We start from the raw sequence: 6,961 nt of genomic DNA, 5'->3' as shown, positions 1-6,961 counted from the left end.
TATACATATGTAACATATAAGACGCATGCTATGTATGATAGGAAGGATATCATTCATACAAATGTGTTGGGCTAACTTTGCAGGGATTTGCCTCTTCTGACGAGTGAGAAGGCGCTCTCTTGGCCACCAGCTCCCACGGTCTTCAGAGTTAGGGAGCCAAAGGCAGACGCTCGCTGTTTATTTATTCCTGGAACATTTATTGGAGGTTTGTGATATGTGTGTCGCACCACACCAGGTCCTTCCTGGGAAAGAGCTTTCCACCTGGTTGGCGAGGCAAGCTGCATCAGCCCGGGTGGCCCACGTGACAGCCAAAGGCCTGACGAGGTCCAGCGCGGAGTCGGTGGTCAGAAGCCAGACTCCAGAACAGCCGAGGAAGGAGTGAACCGTGCAGTGGACTGACGGGCCCCTTCCTGAAGTGGGTTGAGTGCCAGTGCATCTTGAAGGCTGCGTCACCGGACTCAAGGGGGGCCGGGGAGGGCACCGGCTCCCGCGCAGACATGACTGAGAGCGTTTCAGGGAGCAGCAGGAGGCCCGGCTCTCCGGGCGGGCTCGGTCCGCGTGCCTTGGGGAACGCTGGACGGTGAGATGGCGAGGAGGCCACGACGCGGCGGGAAGATGAGAGGTTGTGCGGCGAGCGCGGAGGGCCGGGCTTGCAGCTGTCCCCGCCGGAGGCTCCTGTCAGCAAGCAAGAGCGTCAGCGAGGTTTGAGCGTTGGCACCTTCACGCCCTGAACATGTGGAGGCCCTAAGCGACCGCTGTTTCAGGCGTCCTTTGTGTGTTCTATCAGGAGTCTTTGAAATGGAACAAGGGAAGGAAGGGCGCATGGTGGCTGCCCGATCTCAGTTAGAGGAGTTGCTAGGCTCTCCCCTCTGGGGACCTCCCACGGATGTACAGTTATCCTGTGTTTCCGGGGTGAACCGAGCTGTTCTAAGGTCTGTGGGGGAGGGGAGCTATGGGATTAAAGAATATCATAAGAGACATGTTCCATCCCATCCACAAAGATCAGCTTCAATCTCATAATCGTGATGAGGGGCTGTCATCCTTTACAGAGATCTAACTTAATTAAAAAAGAGTGTCTGGGCTTCCCTGGTGGCGCAGTGGTTGAGAGCCCGCCTGCCGATGCAGGGGACGCGGGTTCGTGCCCCGGTCCGGGAAGATGCCACGTGCCACGGAGCGGCTGGGCCCGTGAGCCGTGGCCGCTGCGCCTGCGCGTCCGGAGCCTGTGCTCTGCAACGGGAGAGGCCGTGACAGTGAGAGGCCCGCGTACCGCAAAAAAAAAAAAAAAAAAAAAAAAAGAGTGTGACCTTGCCCCAGTGATGTTAATAGAACCGTGTTCATCTCTCCCAGTTTTCATGCCCGATCTGTCCCTGTGAGGTGCCAGGTTCGGTTTTGGGGTGAAAAGAACGAGCTGATCCTTATGGGGTCAGTGCTCCGCGTAAGCCCGGCACAGAGAACAGCCGCTTCGTCGTCTTGGTTATCTCTCGTCCGCTCTGATATACTTTAAATCACGGTCTGTGATAACCCCACATCTTAAGTCACCAAGAGGTAAGCTGGCCTAGCTCTATGAACGCATCTCTCCTGGGATCAGCGCCTCAAAATTCCAAAAGTTTACTCTAGAAGCAAACGGGAATAAGAGAGAAGGAAGGCAGCCCAAATGCCTGGCTTCATTCACACCGGGGCCCGACTTAGTCCCTCCTGATGCAGAAAGGTGCACAGGAACGGGCCGTCCACAATGTGGCACAGCCTCCGCAGCGTGGCTCGGCTGGGCGCTTCGTACACAGGCCTGAGGACAGAAAAGCAAGTGAAGGAACTGAGAAACTGCTTTCCAGGGACAAGCGGGGGAAAACGGGCAGCTGCTTGGCTGCATGTCCTACTGGGAGGTTCCCCGAAGAGGCGAGCGGGCAGCCGAGGTTCTGAAGTTGTGTCTGCCGTCCCGCGGGAAGGGGTCAGACCTGCTGCGCAACGAGCCGCTGGGCCCCGGGGAGAGGTGGAAAGCCAGGAGGAAGGCGAGCACGTTTAAGGAGGTCCTACTGCAGCTGCCAAAGTGTCCCCTGAAGAAAGGAGGCCACCGGCTGCCGAAGCACAGCTTGTGTGAAGGTGCCCGCGACCAGCATGACAGCGGGGGAGCCTCGGCTCTGATGGCTCAGTCTTGACCAGCTTCCAGCCTTCTTCGACTCTGGACTGACCTGTCTCCTCGTCTCAGTCTCTCTTTCCTCCCTCTTAGGGTTGCCTTTCAGATAAACAGTGAATACTTTTGTAGTATGTGTCAAATATCACATACGACATACTTATACTAAAAGTATTCATTGTGGAGCTAAAGTGCAAACTTAACCAGAGGCTGTTTGCTAACGTCGGCGACGGGCTCCCTCTGGTGCCGTGGGGCCCCTTACTGCCCCTCAACAGGCACGGCGGGGACCCTGGCCCAAGCTCTCCGGTCTTCCATTTCTCCACCAGATAGGAAAGTAAAAAATAAAAACATTCAGACTTTCTCTTTTTGCCGTGCCAGTACCGGATTCGTCTTAAGACGGTCAACTTGAATGAGTGTGGAAGTAAGTTTTTTTTAAATCACCTATCTCTCTTTTTTAGTTTGTTTTTTTTTTTTTTTTTTTTTGCGGTACGTGGGCCTCTCACTGCTGTGGCCTCTCCCGTTGCGGAGCACAGGCTCCGGACGTGCAGACTCAGCGGCCACGGCTCACGGGCCCAGCCGCTCTGCGGCACGTGGGATCCTCCCGGACCGGGGCACGAACCCGCGTCCCCTGCATCGGCAGGCGGACTCTCGACCGCTGCGCCACCAGGGAAGCCCTAATCACCTATCTCTTTAGCCAGAAAATTCTTACCACTGTGCAGAGGTCACATTCTTGGAACTGAGGGAATTCGGTGTCATCTCAAGACCAACTGTCAATTCTAGAAGCGACCAGCAGGAGGGCGCACCTCCCACCACCACACCTGGACTCAGTATCCCTGGTGAGCTCATCACCTACCACCAGGCCACCTGCAGTCACTCAGGCACCAAGAATTTACAGAACACCCGCAGGCTTGGCTACTTTGTGCCAAATACTTCATTTCTTTTTCTTTCTTTCTTTTTTTTTTTTTTTTTTCCTGCGGTACGTGGGCCTCTCGCTGTTGTGGCCTCTCCCGTTGCGGAGCACAGGCTCCGGACGCGCAGGCGCAGCGGCCATGGCTCATGGGCCCAGCCGCTCCACAGCATGTGGGATCTTCCCGGACCGGGGCACGAACCCGTGTCCCCTGCATCGGCAGGCAGATTCTCAGCCACTGCGCCACCAGGGAAGCCCTATTTATTTATTTTAAAAATTTATTTACTTATTTGTTGTTTATTTTTGGCTGCGTTGGGTCTTCGTTGCTGCACGTGGGCTTTCTCTAGTTACGTGGAGAGAGGACTACTCTTTGTTGTGGTGCGCGGGCCTCTCATTGCAGTGGCTTCTCTTGTTGCGGAGCACGGGCTCTAGGCGCATGGGCTTCAGTAGTTGTGGCTCGCGGGCTCAGTAGTTGTGGCTCGCGGGCTTAGTTGCTCCACGGCATGTGGGATCTTCCCGGACCAGGGCTCGAACCTGTGTCCCCTGCATTGGCAGGTGGATTCTTAACCACTGTGACACCAGGGAAGCCCACAGTAGTGATTTTTAAGTGGCAAACATTTGGAAGTATTTGAGTGTCAAAAAGGGGACTATGCCTTAAAATTATAGCATAGTAACATGAATGAATGTCATGAATGAATTGGAAAATATGGCTATCATGTAGAAAATATCAGTATGAGGGCATGCTTAAATGAAATAAATTTAAGTGAAAATAGCAGAAAATAGGTTACGTGTACAATGATTACCATTATGTGGAATTATACGTATGTACGTTAGCAACCATGAGAGAATTTGAATGAGGTTGCTGGTTTAGAATGCAATATGCGTTGGGCTTTTTTTTACCCAACTATGCAAGTTTCTACAAGAGAGCAGGTGGAAAAACCTCCCAAGTGTGTGAAGTGGGGGCCGTCCTTTCACGTACCTGGGGCTGGGCAAGGACAGACGTTCACGCCGGGGTCAGCCTGATGTGTCCACTTGGCGAAGCCGCGGTCTCGGGTTATCCAATCTAATGCCCTTGTCAGTGCTGTCGTGAGGCGTTTGGAAGCGGGGCCTGACGTCGAGAGTCGGTTGCCTTCAGGGAGATGGTCCTGGATTTTCTGGGTGGGCCCCGTGCAGGCTGACCGAAGGCCTTGAGAGCAGCTCCCGTGGGCCCCAGCCCGCCCCTGACGGCTTCGGACTTGCCCCTCCAGTCCGCACAGTGTCGCGAGCCAGGCCTCTTACTGGTTTTGCTCCTCCGGTTGAATTTGGACTAAGCTGCTAGAAGCACTTGAGAGATGGCAAGTGGAAACTCAGTGGGGAGCCCAGAGGAGGTGCGTGACGGCGAGAACGATCCAGACCTGCAACCTGGAGTTACCTCTGCTCTGCAGCCTCTTCTTCATTTTTCTGACTTGGGGCAAAAGGGAAGGGTGGCCTTGCTGAACCACCCAAAGAAGGGTGGCCTTCTTTGTAAAGTTCCACCTTAAGTTTTATGAGAGCTGATAGAACTGCCTTGGAACTGCTAGAAACGATGCGTCCGGCCCCCTCCCTGCTCCAAGCTCGGAGAAGAGCACAGGCTCCTGAGGGACCCATTTCACCGCCTGCTCACCTTGGTGAGGGCAGACAGCCACGCTGCAGGGTCCCGGGACCGGACCGGTGGGGTCCCAGGGAAAGGTGGCAAAAAGGGATTCCAAGGGGAACTGGCGGTTACAGCTGCGTAAGCTCACTTCCCGCCTTGTAGCCACACAGGAAAGTCAGCGCCCACAGTCCCCAGACTTGACTGGACGGCAGGTGGTGGAAGACCGAGGCAGAGAGGCCTCGGTTCTCACAGGCGACGTGCAGCACTCTGTTCTCAGAAACCCGGAAAGCTCATTAACTCTAGGGGCAGGGAGATAGATTGGAAAGTCTTGGAAAATTCCCTCCAGAAAAAATGAGTTTGTACGTAATGAGGCACTATATTTATCCTTCCACGTCAGAGGGGTAGCTCCTCTCCAACCGGGTAAAAACCCTGGGCGTCAGAAGGGAGAGGACGCCCCAAGTATACATACTTAGGATTAAACTATGTAGTTTCCTTATGAGTTCCTTGTATCCTTAAAATAGAATTTCCATCTGTGTTCTCATAAAGTCTGTGTAAATGCAGATTCTAACATAGGTTGGAAAATTATATCCTCAAGGCCAGATGTATGATTTGCAAGGAAGATTCAGTTTCCTCTAGTAACCCCCTCATCTGGGGAGCAATGGACCAGGAAGGATGGAAAGATAGAAATGAATTTTATGGTGGTCACTGTATAAGGAAATCTTTATGAATTTGACAAGGGCCTTTGTGCAACATTTTTGCACATTGTACGTAATATGAGTAATTCTCTTCTTAAGTAAACACAACACACAATACTCTATGCTTAATAAAGCAGGGAAATAATTTATGTGTTCTCCACCTTCAAAATTAAAATGCCATGTGTTAGACTGTAAGGTGTGAAATCTTTATGAATTTGACAAGGGCCTTTGTGCAACATTTTTGCACATTGTACGTAATATGAGTAATTCTCTTCTTAAGTAAACACAACACACAATACTCTATGCTTAATAAAGCAGGGAAATAATTTATGTGTTCTCCACCTTCAAAATTAAAATGCCATGTGTTAGACTGTAAGGTGTGAAATCTTTATGAATTTGATAAGGGCCTTTGTGCAACATTTTTGCACATTGTACGTAATATGAGTAATTCTCTTCTTAAGTAAACACAACACACAATACTCTATGCTTAATAAAGCAGGGAAATAATTTATGTGTTCTCCACCTTCAAAATTAAAATGCCATGTGTTAGACTGTAAGGTGTGAGAGGACTACGCAGCCTTGTTAGGTAATGAAGGAGAGCAAAGCCACAAAGATGGAAGCAGTGGGTGTAAAGCTGGGGATTGTGGGAAATTCTGTGGTTCAAGAAGGAAAACAGGTAGGTAGCTGATAGCGAGCAAAGACGCTCGGGACAAAGATGTTTGTGGGAAACTCAAACTATGAAGAGGCGACTGGAATCATTGGCTAGTGTTCAGTTGTTTGATTTCCATGACAAGCATTTTCATAGCCTTAGGCAAAAAACTTTCAGACTACCGTATTATTTCTCCTACTCCTGTCATTTACCATAGAAAACTATGGGAAATTAGTAAGAAAATAATTTGAGGAATCACTTTATTAAAAAATTCATTCTTCCATAATGTAAGATACGTAGGGATTTCCCTGATGGCGCAGTGGTTTAGACTCCGTGCTCCCAATGCAGGGGGCCCGGGCTCGATCTCTGGTCAGGGAGCTAGATCCCACATGCCGCAACTAAGGAGCCTGCCCGCCTCAACTAAGGAGCCCACCTGCCTCATATAAGACTTGCGTAACCAAATAAATAAATAAATAAAATATTTTTAAAAATGTTCTCAAACTTGTAACCTTTGGAAGCACCCACTTAAGTATCAGATTTTATTTGAATTTATGTATATTATGTTCTGTTGTTTCGAAGGTGTTAATGTTTACATTAATTCGTTGATGAAATACACGACTGGTGAGTCAAAACACTCTAAAGATTGGGCAGAATAAACAACAACAATAATAAAAGCGAATCTTCATTGCCAAGGACACAATTTCCTGTCTTGTAAGAATCATTGCTTCACATTGATCTTTCCACCGGTAGCTGTCATTTAGTGAGTGCTCTTATGCGATAGGTATGCTATAAATATAACTTTGTTAAAATTGTTTGAATGGAGATATCATTGACATAAAGCTCCTTTTTAATCAAAAAAATTTAGATTACAAGAGGAACATAGCACGGTATAAAGTGCCATCCCGCTCCATCCTTGTTCTCAGAAGTCATCACCTTGACATCGCTGGGGCAGACAGCTTCAAGAGGCCAC

This window comes from Kogia breviceps, chromosome 16, assembly GCF_026419965.1.
Source record: "Kogia breviceps isolate mKogBre1 chromosome 16, mKogBre1 haplotype 1, whole genome shotgun sequence".
Taxonomy (NCBI): Eukaryota; Metazoa; Chordata; class Mammalia; order Artiodactyla; family Physeteridae; genus Kogia; species Kogia breviceps.
Note: the sequence above shows the minus strand (reverse complement) of the source record.